Raw genomic sequence first — 16,878 nt, 5'->3', positions numbered from 1 at the left:
CTTTCGGTGCTGGACCCCGGACTCATTTCACCGGCATTATCACCTTCATCTCATTCAGACGCTAAATAACCAAAGATGTTGATAAAGCGTCGTAAAATAACCTACTGAAAAAAATACTATTACTACCGCTACCGCTAGTACTACTACTACTACTACTACCGCTACCGCTACTGCTACTACTACCGCTACCGCTACTACTACTACTACTACTACCGCTACTACTACTACTACTACCGCTACCGCTACTAATACTACTACTACCGCTACTACTACTACTATCGCTACCACTACTACTACTACCGCTACTACTACTACTAGTACTACTACCGCTACTACTACTACTACTACTACTACTACTACTACCGCTACTACTACTACTACTACTACTACTGCTACCGCTACTACTACTACCGCTACCGCTACTACTATTACTACTACTACTACCGCTACCGCTACTACTACCGCTACCGCTACTACTTCTACTACTACTACCGCTACTACTACTACCGCTACTACTACTACCGCTACCGCTACTACTACTACTACTACTACCGCTACCGCTACTACTACTACCGCTACTACTACTACTACTACTACTACTACATCCGAATTGGCTACGAATTTCCGAAATGACTCCCAGAGTATAAGCATTTTGATATCCTGGGTCACCTACTACATCCGAACCGGCTTCGAAGAGACTATACTGCTTCAACATTTTCCTTCCCAGTTTAACTGACTTAGGATTATCTACAGCTCTACATAACGTACCGGTAGATCTGATTAAAAATGATATTGCGATAGTGCAGTACTTCAGCCATTAACTTCGTCTTGTTTACATTTTTGGTGAAAACTTAAAACTCACTTAAAAAAACTGCATCCGTATAGATAGGCCTAATATCAAGTTCTCTGTGTTCTTCTACAACGCTTTAAATAATTTCTCATTTTCAAATTGTTCTTACTGTTCAGTTTTATATGCGTGTTAGTTCTAAGCACTAAGCACTAATTAAAAACGTTAATCAAATTTAAAATATTGGGATGAGTGGAATAAAATGGAGATTTCAACTCCTTTATTTTCTTTCTTTCACTTTCATTTCCTTCCTTCTTTTCCACTTACTGTAGTTTCTTTACTTCACTATTTTCTTTCCTTTACTTGACTTTATTTTCGTATTTTCCTTTCATTTACTTCACTTTATTTTCATTTCCTTTACTTCACCTTATTTTCCTTTCCTTTACTTAACTTTATTTTCATTTCATTTACTTCACCTTATTTTCCTTTCCTTTACTTCACCTTATTTTCCTTTCCTTTACTTGATTTTATTTTCATTTCCTTTACTTCACCTTATTTTCCTTTCCTTTACTTGATTTTATTTTCATTTCCTTTACTCCACCTTATTTTCCTTTCCTTTACTTCACCTTATTTTCCTTTCCTTTACTTGACTTTATTTTCATTTCCCTTACTTCACCTTATTTTCCTTTCCTTTACTTGACTTTATTTTCATTTCCCTTACTTCACCTTATTTTCCTTTCCTTTACTTCACCTTATTTTCCTTTCCTTTACTTGACTTTATTTTCATTTCCCTTACTTCACCTTATTTTCCTTTCCTCTACTTGACTTTATTTTCATTTCCTTTACTTCACCTTAATTTCCTTTCCTTTACTTGATTTTATTTTCATTTCCTTTACTTCACCTTATTTTCCTTTCCTTTACTTGACTTTATTTTCATTTCCTTTACTTCACCTTATTTTCCTTTCCTTTACTTCGCCTTATTTTCCTTTCCTTTACTTGACTTTATTTTCATTGCCTTTACTTCACCTTATTTTCCTTTCCTTTACTTGACTTTATTTTCATTGCCTTTACTTCACCTTACTTTACTTTCCTTTACTTGACTTTATTTTCATTTCCTTCACTTCACCTTATTTTCCTTTCCTTTACTTGACTTTAATTGCATTTTCTTTATTTCACATTATTTTCCTTTCCTTTACTTGACTTAATTTTCATTTCCTTTATTTCATATTATTTTCCTTGCCTTGACTTTATTTTCATTTCCTTTACTTTACCTTATTTTCCTTTTCTTTACTTGACTTTATTTTCAATTCCTTTACTCCACTTCATTTTCTTTTCCGTTACTTGACTTCATTTTCATTTCCTTTACTTCGCCTTATTTTCCTTTCCTTTACTTCACTTTATTTTCCTTTTCTTTACTTCAATTTATTTTCTTTCTTTTACTTCACTTTATTTTCCTTTCATTTACTTCGCTTTGCGTTAATTCACTTTATTTTAATTCACGTTCTATTTCCTCTTTTCATTACTTCTTTTTCTTCATATAACTATGCTTTACTTTATTTTTCTTTTTTCACTTCACTTTGTTTTTTTTCTTCTTTACTATATTTCACTGTAGTTACCTTTTTTTACGTGAATACGTCTTTAAAAATCAAACCGATATGGGGCACCAGGACGGAAACGGCGATGATCCCTTCCAACACCGTAACTTCGTGAATAATAACACGATTGAAATCGAGTATACTACTACGATGCGATCATGCACTTGGTGGGGGCCCGCGGCGACTGACGGCTATTTTGAACTTGCGCGAAAATTTCCGGGCAACAGGCCTGTATCTCGCGACGCCGATGCCCTAGCGTCCTGATTTTGGTGCCAAACGGAATATCTCGTCTTGATCTGTCGATACATATTCACTTAAAACTCACGGCTGTGTCCTCGATATTTTCCTTTCTTTTCATTTCACTTTACTTTATTGTATACATGTATTTCCTTTTTAACCTCTGTTTGAGTGGAAGAGAAGGCCTCACGGCCTTAACTCTGCCAGAAGAAAAAGCAGTATTATTACTTCACATTACTTCACTACGCTTCGCTTTACTTCATGTCACTTCACCTTGCCTCGCCTCACTTCGCTTTGTTGTACTTTACTTCACTTCACTTTCACTATACTCGAATTACTTTACTTTAATGCACTTCACTTCATTTGGTTTTACTTCACAGTGCTTTATTTATCAATTAACTTTACTGCACTTCAGTTCACTTCACTTTACTTGGTTTTACTTCACAGTGCTTTATTTATCATTTCACTTTACTGCACTTCAGTTCACTTCACTTCACTTCACTTGGTTTTACTTCACAGTGCTTTATTTATCATTTCACTTTACTGCACTTCATTTCATTTGGTCTTACTTCAAAGTGTTTTATTTATCATTACACTTTACTGTATTTCATTTCACTTTATTTTACTTTACTGTACGTTTATTAAACTTCACTTGCCCTTTAATAGTCTATGCTTTACCTCACTATAAGTTTACTTCATTTACTTTCACTAGGCCTATACTTCACTTTACTGCACTTCACTTTACTTGATTTTACTTCACATTGCTTTTTTATTTTCCTTTCTCCTTATCTCTCGTCTGCCTTCTTTTACTTTCTTTAATTTCATATTTTCTCCTCTGTATTATTTCTTCTTTCTATTTTCTTCGGCTACTCTCCCTTCACGTATCTTTTTTTCCACTTTCTTCTATTTTCGGCACTTTTATTTATTCTTATATTTTATTTGTATCAGTTTATTTTCTTTTTCTTGCTATTTATTTTTTCTTTCCTAAGTATTAATATATTTCTCGTTTCTCTGTCTTTGATTTTCTTTTCACTTTTCATCATACTTTCCCCTTCTGTCTTCTTTTATCTTCCTCTGTGTTCTTATTTCTTTCATAAGTTTAAACACATCAGATCACATACTATAAGAGAAAAGTTAATCATCAAGAATATATTCTCCTTCACTATTTACAACAGTCTGCCAACACTGGAGTAGTTTTTTCAATTCCACGCCTGTGAAAATCGCGTGGTTTTGAGTTAAAGTAGTCGTCAAGCCATGTTCGGAGCGCATTTTCATCCGGAAAGAAAGTTCCTTAAAGGTTGTTCGATAGAGAGCGGAAAAGGTGAAAATCTGAGGACGCAAGATCAGGTGAATAAGATGAGTGCGGAATGTCTTCCCAACCTAACTCCTGGATAGTGTTTTGTATCAGGTTAGCAGAGTGCGAGTGGCGTTATCGTGGAGTAGCATCACTTCACGCAGTTTTGTTGGTCGTTTTTCTTGGATTTCGTGTGCAAGACGTCTCAGTTAGTGGCAATAAATGTCACACGATGGTGGAATGGTCACAATTCATCACATTTTCCAGTTCTCGGGTTCACTGACGTGGATCATTGTGGATTATTAATGTGTTTAAACAGACTTCATCAAACCCCGAAGGTCTTCCTGAACGTGGAGTGTCACTAATGTCAAAACGACCCTCCTTAAAACGAGAAAACCATTTTCTTCCCGTGCTCTCTCAGATAGCATTGTCCCCATACACGGCGCAAATGTTTCTGGTCGCCTCCGCTGCTTTCGCCCCTGTATTGAACTCAAAAAGAAGATTATGTCGGAAATGTTCCAATTTCTCCACTTGACACCCCATTTTATAGCGTCCACGGCTCCACTCACTATCTGCAAAAATGAAAACTTCAATATGTAAACTCAAGCACAACAATTGAACTTCATATAAAAATGACAATCGATAAATAAACCCATAGCAACCGGAGTACCAACACGCGAAACAAAAACGCTACGAACTTATGCACCAGCCCAATAGATTAGGCGGTAGTATCTATGTCGCAAGACCAGGATTTCTATCTTGTTCTAGTTTTAGTGACAAATGCTATTCAGAATTATTATCTTCTCTTGCTCATACCTTTCCTCCACTTTTCCATCTCCATCATATTATCTCATAATTTAAAAGAGTGATTAAAGAACTAACCATCTAACCAACCATACCCCATAACTCCCTACCGGAGCCCATTTTGATTCTCTTCTCCATAATTACCTGTCTCCCCAAGATAGCCCCTACTTTTTAATATCGCCTACTCAAGATATTCTTTACTGCTTGAAGTTGGTTATAATAATTTCACTATGATCTCGATTTTATTCGAGTTTTTTCATTCAGCCACTTAAATTAAGTCTTAATGTGTTTTCTTGTTCCCATTCCTAATCACAATTTCTCGATATCCCTAGCGAAAACTACATTGATTGTTTATGGTAGATGCTGGTGTATTTCCTCGCGTTTAATGGCTGTAAGACCTGAAACGTTTTTACTATAGAAATTGCATACTTCATTAATATGCAAGACTGCTGTAACTACTGTATTTACTTTTATGTTGCGCTCTGAAAAAGAAGCAAGAAAGAAGATTAATAGGCACCAACATGGCGGTTCAATTTCCAAGATGAAGCACATGCTTTCATATTGTTACATTATTACTGTTTTTTAATCTTGTTACAAATGTTTATTTTTATTTTTTCTTCGCATCAGTTGATAGTTGTAGCAAATACAAAACTTACAAATGACTTTTAGAGAACCCGAGGTTCATTACCGCCTTCACCAAAAGTCCGCCATCGGTCCCTATTCTGAGAAAGATCAATCCAGTCCCTACCATCATATCCCACCTCCCTCAAATCCATTTTAATATTATCCTCCCATCTACGTCCCGGCCTCCCTAAAGGTCTTTTTCCCTCCGGCATCCCAACTAACACTATATGCATTTCTGGATTCGCCCATACGTGCTACTTGCTCTGCCTATCTCAAACGTTTGAATTTAATATTCCTAATTATGTTAGGTGAAGAATACGATATGTGCAGTTCTGCGTTGTGTATCTTTCTCCTTTCAACTGTAACTCCATCCCTCTTAACCCCAAACATTTTCCTAAACACCTTATTCTCAAATACTCTTAACCTCTGTTCCTTTCTCGAAGTGAGAGTCCAAGTTTCACAACCATACAGAACAACTGATAATATAACTGTTTTATAAATTCTATATTTTTAAAGAGCAGACTGGATGACAAAAGCTTCTTAACCGAATAAAGTAGGCGTTTCCCGTAGGCTATTTATTCTGTCTTTAATTTCCTCCCGAGTGTCATTTACATTTCGATGGTCCAGAACCAGACTTTCCAAGTCAATTTTACTATTTTATTTTTCAGGAGAGCTATTTTAAGCTCCTGACATTCAAAGCTTCATGAAACAATTTGGAATAGCTTCATAGCTATTATGGAGAGGAATATTTACAATTTTGTTCGATTCATATATGCAGACAAGAACTGGAACACATGAAACAATTTGGAATAGATTCAAAGCAACCTTATGGAGAGGAATATTTACAATTTTGTTCGATTCATATATGCAGACAAGAACTGGAACACAATGAAACACAGATTTCTTTCTTATAAAAAGTTGGACTTAGAACAGTCTGGTTCTCAGCCATCGATTTGTTGCTATTGCTCCATGATATTTAAATTTTTTTACCTCTTCAAAGGATGAATTTCCAATTTTTATATTTCTATTTTCGTACTATGTTCAGGTCACAAGACATAATCATATACTTTGTTTTTTTTTTCGGGTTTTACTTCCAAACCTATCTCTTGACTTGCTTCAAGTAAAATTCCCGTGTTTTCCCTAATCGTTTGTGGATTTCCTCGTAACATTCGCGTCATCCGCATAGACAAGCAGCTGATGTAACCCGTTCAATTTCAAACTTTCTCTGTTATCCTGGATTTTCTTAATGGCATATTTAGAACGAAGTTATAAAGTAAAGGTGATAGTGCATCTCTTTGCTTTAGCCCGCAGTGAATTGGAAAAACATCAGACAGAAACTGTCCTATAAGGACCCTGCTGTACATTTCATGAGACACATTTTAATTAATGGAACTGTATTGAAATTATGTACAAAAGAAGACATAGTGAAAATGAAAAAAAATCTGATATATGAAAAGTTACGGAACCGATCTCGGCAGTGAGGCTTCGCTACCATAGTACAGTCATTGTGACTGGTTGTTATTGTAAATTACGGGGAATCCACTTCGCCATATTTCGTTAATGTGATGTGGGTTTCAGTGTCGCCAACATAGTAATAATACTACACACCTAATCAAACCTAACCTAACCTTCCACCTGTAGCAACATTCCTCACGTTTATACCTGGTAAGGTTTATCTTGTCTCAGTAGCAATAAAACCAAGTCCCTTCAAATGAGGGTGGAGATTATAGGAGGGTTGTAAATTTTCAGGATTCCTTTCAAAACCTTGTTATTGTACAGGCTACCAGAACTCAATTTCTTGAAAGACAAGCTCAGTGACGGAACTACACAATACGAAGAGAGATTTTTGTTAATGTGTCAACTAGTCCCTTCCGCCACTGGATAGATGGACGGCATTGCTTCACTCCCCCATCGCCATAACAATACAGACGAGGTAAGACATATCTCCTTTCTCTCTCTTTTCACAGTGAGACAAGATACATCACACAGACTTTGGTATCATTTCGTTTGCATGTATTGGCAACCCTGCTACTCGTGTCGTGTGAAATATTCGTTCAGTGGCTGGTAATATACTCCATCTTCGCGTGCACAAGCTTGATAATTACTATTACTTATTACTAATACTAATTACTTATTACTAATAAAAAAAAACAAATAAGTGTGTCGCGATATCGTGGACGTCCGGTAAAGTGTGTCGTCGGTCAAAAAAGGTTGGGAACCACTGGCTTAGAGTACTCTTCTAATCTGGTGTTTTTATTGTAGGCCTAGGCCTACAGAGTATGCAAATAAAAACTTGAAATAGAGATCGTTATGTTCAGAAACGAAAACACATGAAATACGAATAAGTTAATGCATATCTTCTAATTGTATGCTTGTCGTTTCAATTGATTAAAAATTTAAGTATACGAGTATATTTCCTTACTTTAATGAAGGCTTAGTTATATAATATATAAATGAGATAAATTGTGTTACTTATTTCAACAATTTATTAACCTCATAATGGAATCTTGTTTTTGTTAGCTGCTTCATAAATTTATTTAATATATCAGGTAATATTTTGTATCATGAAAGAATTTTTATACTGTAAGTTTAACGTGTATCGTCAATGACCTCTCAAGTTCATAATATTGGTTTTTGGTTCGATTCATATATCGCTATCTAGTTAACATCGGCGTTAAAATGTTCTTTTTTGCAAATGTATTTTATAATCTAGTATATGCATATGCTTGTCATGGGTAAAGAGTTTTTATTTAAAAAAAATTAGCTATGAATATCGATGAAATTGCAGTACAGTATTATGACGACATAGAAACATTATTACCAGAGACAAAAGAATCGCTGGTATAAATAGGAGTGGAACGTAATGGTGGCTAAAGGCCTAATCGTGCGTATTATTACGTAAGTGAGTAAAAACATGCTTCAATTTAGTTAACCATAAAGGGAATGTTATTCTCCAATGCAATAGATTTTAACAAATTTTATAGCCAATAGAACTTCGCTACGTAGAACCTTAGCAGACTGGCGCCATAATGTTAATAAGCATCAAAACCTATTGACGAGTGGAAGTTAATCGAAGGTAGGGCATAAATTGATTAAGCATGTAATTCTAGACACAGTTAATCGATTTAGAAAAAACGTTTGACAATGTTGACTAGAAAATGCCGTTTCAATTAATACAAAATATAATGGATTGGAAAGCTAGAAGGATAATTTTAATTTATATAAAAATCAGAACACACTTATAGATGTTAATGATAGCAGTAAAATAAGAAATATAAAAAAGAAATAAGACAAGGTTGTTCATTATCACCATATATGTTTAATTTATTAATATAGCTATAACGAAATTCAATAAACTGTCTAAAGGTATGAAGATAAATGAAAATCATATTAAGTGAATGGCATTGCTGTATTTGCATAAGCTACAACGAAAACGATATTATACAAAATATTCTTATAGCGACTGTTCTAATGAGATTGAGAATAAAAGTTAATGTCAATAAAAACAAAATTATGTAGTTCAGAAACAAAAAGGAGCATTTTCTCCAATTATAAAGATAGTAATTATTATATAAAGTAGTGTAATGACCGAGTCGATTTTTAACCTTGCCAATAAGTAGTTGTTTTTCAACAGTCCGAAGACAGGTCTGAACCTCACAAGTGATACCAAGAAGGCACTACTTATAAGGCAACTAGGCCAGGAGATAATGGGGTAGGGTGGCCAGTTCCTTTCCCCCTCTATTGCATACATCGTAGAATAGCTACATATTACACTAGTCAGACTTCAGATGTATACAAACAATTTTTCTTACTCTGAGGTGTACTGCCTGATAATAGAAGTACATATCAACCAGAACCTCAATTAGAGGATTGTCAATAAATTTTGACTGGAATTTTCTCATTCAAGTACATTATTATCTAATGTATCGTAAATCTAATTTATATGAATAGAGAGAGACAGATTACAAGACACTTTTTTTGCTACCATGTACAGCTCATGCATTTTGTCAAGACACTCGCAATGCGCAGTAGGGGAATAACGTTTCTGTGCAGGGGGTAGGATTAGAAGAGAAGGTCCGGCGTGTGTCTACGGAGTTCAAGGCAAAGGCTAACCCATTCCCCTATAATTCGTAAATAGACTCATTCGATGCTGTTATTTACATAAAGATGATCGTTTCGATTCCAGTGAACCATCATCAGATCAATAAATAAAGGGTTGTTTCCGATCTCTGATAACGAATTTGAATGACATCATGTGCGTCAGGAATCACACCGACAGCTGAATTGCGGCGAGAGTTGACAGACCAGTAGTGAGTGATTTCATAATCAGAGTGCATGGTGTATCACAGTAGCAATGCCCAAGAAAATCGAGCCTTTTTGGCAGGGGTACATAACAACCCTTTCCGATACCAAGTACAGTTACGTGAAAATTATAGGAGCCAGCAAAAAACGTGGTTTCGTTATTTCCAAAAAAGACATCTTGTGTGTACCTAATAAGACTGGCAAATCTCGGATGGGATTAATTCCAGACTGGAAAAAGGAAGCAAATCCACCCCCTGTCATAAGTCGCCGCACCCCACGGGATGATGCAAATTAATTCCATTCGAGGAGTTCCCACAGGAGTTCTTCTACATGCCAGTAAATCTAATGACATGAGTCTGTTGCATTTAAACACATTTAAATTCCATCGACCTGGGCCGAGTTGGAATCCGCAACCTCGAGCATAGAAGCCAGTGCTACACCGACTACGCTACCCAGGCCGACGTTTCTGTAGATGATATTAGTTTACACAAAATGTATTCGTTGCAAAGAAGAAGAAAAGTAGATACAATGTTTGACTAACACATATGCATAAGTTCAGAAATACGGTAGTTTCATTGATTGCACTTCATTTGCAGAGGACTCACGGAGGATAAGATTTTAGCAATAGAGTCCATACAAGCAATCAAGCATCTGATGAAATAAATGAAGGCATTCTCTCTTCCTCACCATCCCTCCTTCACTCTTCATCTGTCTTGCGTTGAATTCCCTCAGCATTAACTAGTAATTCCTTTCCCGAGTGATTAATCGTAAGAGAACATGTTGGAATGCACAGATTCCAGCAGACGCCGAGATATAAACTATGACGTACCTTAAAAGTGATAGGGAATGAAATCAGAATTTACTCGTAGATACTACATGAAACAATGTTAACGCTAACTTATCTGCTATAAATTAAACTGGATTATATATACACAGATGTCATCATTGATGTCATCCTGGTCTAAAGACATCGAACTCTCGATTATATTCTTGGTTAGGTTTACACTATCTTTGAGGATTCATTTATCATAATTACATCACACTTGACAAAGACGTAAACACAGGCTTACTATACCTTCTGTTCTGGCCGGAATGTTCCATTTCAAATCTCATTCCCGTTGTAAGTGGCCGGTTTGCCATTCCGCCCCGTCGAAATAGAAGCTTAGTCAATAATTTAAATCTCGCGCGACTATTTAGCCTTTTTTTTTTTGTCAAGTTTTATTTATACACTAAGGGAAGGCATATGCCACTGTTGATAGTGATTCGTCCTTCGGATGGGGACGTTAAGCCTGGCGATCCCCTTGGTGCTATTCAGTAGAGTAGGCTACGTGCCGGCACCGGGTTTCTCCTTCTCCCTTCCTCACCATCATAATCCTCACCCATTCTCTACACTACACTTACACGAACACTTAACATTCACTCACCCTAATACACGGTATCACTCTTCACAGATACACATCATACATAACGTGGCCCGCAGAAGTGGTGTGCAATTTGAAAATGAGTCACAGCCTTCTATCCGCAGTATGGGGAATCCGAATCACGTAAGTGAAGTGGGTAGGCATTAGACACACACACACACACATCTGTGGTCATTACGCGTGTTCTGGGTATACCAGAAGGCCGTTGTTACTATTGTTGAGTTCCTGATTCTCAATCCATTGCCCTTATCTGCCAAAATAGTAAATTAATAATAATAATAATAATAATAATAATAATAATAATTATTATTATTATTATTATTATTATTATTATTATTATACCAAATACCTGGTCCTATCGTACAAAGAACTGAATCTTAAAAATAAATAAATCATCAGATGACTGAAAGAAAGTAATGGTCTCTTAAACCAAATTATAGTAATTTTCAAAGGCATATTGAGTCCAATAAGTATAATTATTACAAAATGGATATATGTGGATTTATTATCGTCAAATTACTTATCAATTATCATAACCATTTAAGTCATTAAATTATGACATAAGATGGAATGTATTATTACATAGCAAGACACGAACGTTTTCGCCATAAAAATGGCATCATCAATTTAGCAATTACTTCTGATGAGAAAACTTAGTGTGTTGCAGTGGGTTGAGTTGATATGACTGATTTTAGATATTTAATGTTTATGATCTTGATGATTGAGGCGGTGACGAATCATGGTATGTAAATTTCCAATCCGGCATTTGCCTTTGTGACTGAGGGAAACCATTAAAAACCTGTCACATTGGCCGGTCACGGGGTTTGAACCCGAGATCTACCGAATATGGGTCTCAAACGTTACCTACTGTCTTAGCCAACTCGCTCGGTAATTTAACCTATTAGTTGTTAAATTTAATTGGTTTGTCTGGCAATTCATTGTGATTTAGCTCAGTTTAACAGATGCCATTTAAAAACTATAATTAATTTAAAATAGTCTCTCTGACCTTCTACTGTCTATGACGTTTATGGCATCGGTTTACGTCCATACAAGATTCCCCCCCCCTCAGCTTCTGGTTATTTATGAGTTGCTTCCGTTCCTGTAGTCCGCTGCAGTCTGTCCATCTGAACTCCGATATATCTGAGGAAACAAACTTTTATAAAAATTATTTTATGTATGAAAACTACTCGTACAAGTTTATCATTTCCTTTAATGGAATTTCTAAACGGTTGAGTTGAAATATAATACTAGCATTATTTTAAAATATTCATCATGAGAACCTAAGATTATCCCGATTTCAGAAAAAATTATTGTGATATTCATTCATTAATAGTTTCCAGCCCAAGGGTAGGTCTTTCATTGCAAACTCAACATTCTCCAATATTTCTTATTTTCTACCTTCCTCTTTGTCTCTGTAAATGATCCATATACCTACCGTAATATCGTCTATCATCTGATATCTTCTTCTGCCCCGAACTCTTCTCCCGTTCACCATTCCTTCCAGTGCATCCTTCAGTACGCAGTTTCTTCTCAGTCAATAACCTAACCAATTCCTTTTTCTCTTCCTGATCTGTTTCAGCATCATTCTTTCTTCACCCATTCTTTTCAACATAGCTTCTGTCTGTCCATTTCACACACTCCATTCTTCTCCATATCCACATTTCAAGTGCTTCTGTTTGCTTCTCTTCACTAATGTTTGCTTTGCGGAGCAGAACTAAACCTTCGGCAGGCCACGCGAGCAGCCTATTGGGAATTGCTGTACTAACCTTCATACCATCCTCTATACTGACTCATCTCGCCAAAATACTATCTCACTATCATCTCAAATTTAGCCATTTCATACTGAATCGCTGCAAAAGGGTTATTGTCAAACACAGGAAGGAGACCCATTAATTGCCCATATTGAGGACTTAATGGTACCGGCCTGAACAATAACCTAGTGTCCAATCCCTACCTTCTCGTGGTGCAGCTGTTACCATTTTGCTTATGCAAAATGAACTAACGGGAAGGGCTACCCACCAAACAGCACTGATCAGCTTGGTGGACTTATGACCGAGACTAATCCTTTCTCTTTTCTAGTATCAGCCTCCCTTTTCTTTCCTTTTGCTCTTTCCTATCCAGCCTCCCTTGGCTAACTCTTGTTCTTTTCGACTCTTATGGTATTTGAGCATTCGAGGCCTAGGAGATCATTTCCTCTTTCCATTTCCTTTATATCTATCAATACTTAATAAACCCTCGTAGGTACTCACCTTGTGATGGTGAGGTAGCTTCAATCCTTAATCAAGCGGTACCTACATAAACTGTAAAAACATCTACTACAGCCCCACTTTTTTTCACTAAAAAAATCATTTGTAAGAAGAGGAAATTCATAGTGAAACACAGTGGAACACGTGTTGTCAGCAAATAGCCGGATACACTACGAAGATAGATACTGTACTCCAACCAGGAGAAAGTCTCTGGAGAATGAGACGCAGCGGGGTAATGCTGTGAATGAATATTAATGTCATAAGTTGTCATAAGGTGACACACGTGGGTACAAGCATCTCCATTGGCTAACTCTCAAAGCACAAACGATAACACTGATACATACTTATACTACCCTAGTTACAAAATTAGATCACCGTTAATCTCTTAGGGTGCTATTCATAGACATTTCGCTAGCCCGGGCTACGAGCGTGCTAAACAGGGTTCATATTATATCATATCGCTGACACTGGTTTATGAATACGAAAAACGTTAGTTCGCTGAACATCCACCGAAAGCCCGCGCTAAGAATGTCTATGAATACGGCCCTTGGTCTTTTAATCCCTCCATACAGGAAATAACATATGCAGGAGAGCGCGTGTTTTTTAAACTGACGTTATTACGGTAATATTTTCTATCTACTTCGCTTCAATAGATGACGCAATAGTAAGTACATTCCTTTCACGGTTAATCTCCTACTTGGAGGACAGTACTGAATCGTTATACAAATCGATTGATTGAGATGAGTGGATTAATGTATGTAATCAGAATGGGACTAATAATATTCTTAATTATAAAATATTATTATTATTATTATTATTATTATTATTATTATTATTATTATTATTATTATTATTATTATTATCAGCAGCAGAAGAAGAAAAGGGATCTTACTATTCTGATGTTTATTGGTTGTGATGGCTGGGACGACAACGACAAATTTTGTTTTCAGAAGATTGTCAAATATATGGTTGCACGTTACGAAGATAAGTCAAGAGGGAAAGAGATAGAGAGAAGTTATTCTAAAAGCGTCAATATATGTTACAGCCTACAGTCTACACGTTGATCTAGTTCGTCATGGATTGTCATTTTAAATTAACATGCGTGTTTATACAATCCTGTCCAGTATGGATGATAGAATACAAATTGGTGTTGATAAAATTATTTGAAATGAGCATCCCTTTTTTTACGTTTTATCAACAATCGATAAGAGATTGTTGTAACGTTTTAATTGCTTTATTTGTGGAAATTAATCATCAGTGTTGAAGTATTGACAGAGATGTTAATTTCGGCCATAAAAAAGGACAAAAGCAAACAGGACATGACAGTGAGTAATGCCCTGTTTCATAATAAAGTGAACGCAGGCTTTACTTCCCCAAACCTATAATTTAAGGGCAATTTGTTCTTAGTGAATATAGGACAAGTGCCGCGATGTTCTTGAGAGGTGACTACGTATGAAACTGCAGGTGATGGAACGTCTTCTTTCTCGTCAAACTCCTGAAAGTATTAGACGTACACATTTGAGGTTTGCATGTGGTTGTGGTTTTCAAAGAGATGCAATACTCTGAATCAGAAATTGCTTTCTTCATTCTTTTTATTTAACAGTTAAAATTATATTGTTTCTTCAGGAAAAATGAATCGAAAACAAATTATACGTATTCTACATGTAGACCTGCTATTTATAATAATAATAATAATAATAATAATAATAATAATCATAATAATCATAATAATAATAATAATAATAATAATAATGTTTTATTTTTTAACTGGCAGAGTTAAGTCCATTCGGCCATCTCTTACACTCAACTAGTATGATAGAAAATTACATAATTATTATAATATAATACGAGGCACGTCCAGAAGGGCCGTTTAGAGAAATAAAACGCAATATTATTGAAATATTTGTTGGAACAGATACAGCATTTGTTGAGCTATTTTTCAATATATTCCCCACTGGAATTGAGAGATCTGTCATATCGTGGGATCAACTTTTGTATCCCTGTGTCGTAGAAGACTGCCGCCTGGGACCGGAACCAGTGTGTGACAGACGTATGCACCTCTCTATTACTGTGAAAACGCTGACCGAACAGGAATTTCTTGAGATGTAAGACAAGATGATGATCGCTGGAAGTGAGATCCGAGCTGTAGGGTGGATGTTTAAACACCTTCAAGCGGAACTCCTGCAGAAGAACTGTTGTGCGCCGAGCCGTATGTGGTCGAGCGATTATCATCCTTTCTTACACCTCAAGAAATTTCTCTCCGGTCAGCATTTTCATGGTGACAGAGAGGTGCAGACAGCTGGCACACACTGGTTCCGATCCCAGGCGGGAGATTTCTACGACACAGGAATACAAAAATTGATTCCACGGTATGATAAATGTTTCAATTTCGGTGGGGAATATGTTGAAAAATAGCTAAAAAAAATTGCTGTATCCGTTCCAATAAATCTCTTCATGAAATTTTGTTTTCCTTCTCTAAATGGCCCTACAGAAAAGTTACTTTCTGGAAGCGCCTCGTACAGTACATAGATCTGTAGCATCTATGAAATCACGAACAGCGCATATCTTCACACTACTTTGGGCATAGCCAAGTTTCATTTTTAGGGAAGATTCATAAATTGAAAACCACGAAAACCACATTCATAAAAACTCAGTCATTCGTTACATAGTTAAACATGTAGGGCCATATTCATAAACATTCTTAGCGCGGGCTTCCAGTGGATGATCAGCGAACTAACGTTTTTCGTATTCATAAACCAGTGGTAGCCATATGATATGATATGAATCCTGTACAAGTAATCACTCAATAGCCGGGGCTAGTTTAGCACGATCGTAGCGTGGGCTACCGAAATGTCTGTGCATAGCACCCGTAGAAATTATATCTAGGATATGTACCAACTTAAAACCGAGAATTATAGAAGTATCTTTTCTTTTATTTTTATTTATTTTATTATTTTTTTATTTAGGCCTATTTATTTTTATTTATTTATTATTATTTTGGTCAACAGCGTCGTTCGCATTAAATCCTGTGCTATAATGAGTGATAGTAGTAGGAAAAGAATAAAGTGCATAAAATTTGCTGTTGATATGGTGTTGTTAGCAGAAGAGGAGATGATACTAAGGGATAAACTACTGGAGCTAAATGACATCTGTGAGCAGTATGGAATGAAGATAAATGTCAGCAAGACGAAGACTATGGTCATAGAAAGAAAAGTAAAAAAGGTAAACTTGAGAATTCTAAATGAGGCAGTAGAACAAGTGGACAGCTTCAAATACTTGGGGTGTACTATAAGCAGTAACATGAGCTGCTGCCAGGAAGTCAAAAGGAGAATAGCAATGGCAAAGGAAGCTTTTATTAGAAAAAGGAGCATCTTCTGCGGACCTCTGGACAAAGAAGTAAGGAAGAGACTGGTGAAGTGCTTTATGTGGAGTGTAGCAGAAACATGGACATTACGACGAAGTGAAGAGAAGCGAATAGAAGCATTAAAATGTGGATATGGAGAAGAATGGAAGGTGTGAAATGGACGGAGTAAGAAAGGAAGCTGTGTTGGAAAGAGTGGGTGAAGAA

The 16,878-nt window shown here is 36.2% G+C and overlaps 1 long non-coding RNA gene across 1 annotated transcript in view; it reads right to left on the bottom strand.

Annotated features, from left to right (window-relative positions):
* LOC138715649 (uncharacterized) overlaps positions 1-16,878 on the bottom strand; it is a 140,995-nt gene that overhangs the window by 39,068 nt on the left and 85,049 nt on the right. The gene's annotated exons all lie outside the window — the stretch shown is intronic.

The sequence above is a fragment of the Periplaneta americana genome, chromosome 15, assembly GCF_040183065.1.
Source record: "Periplaneta americana isolate PAMFEO1 chromosome 15, P.americana_PAMFEO1_priV1, whole genome shotgun sequence".
Classification (NCBI taxonomy): domain Eukaryota; kingdom Metazoa; phylum Arthropoda; class Insecta; order Blattodea; family Blattidae; genus Periplaneta; species Periplaneta americana.
This window is presented reverse-complemented; position numbering and strand designations above follow the sequence as displayed.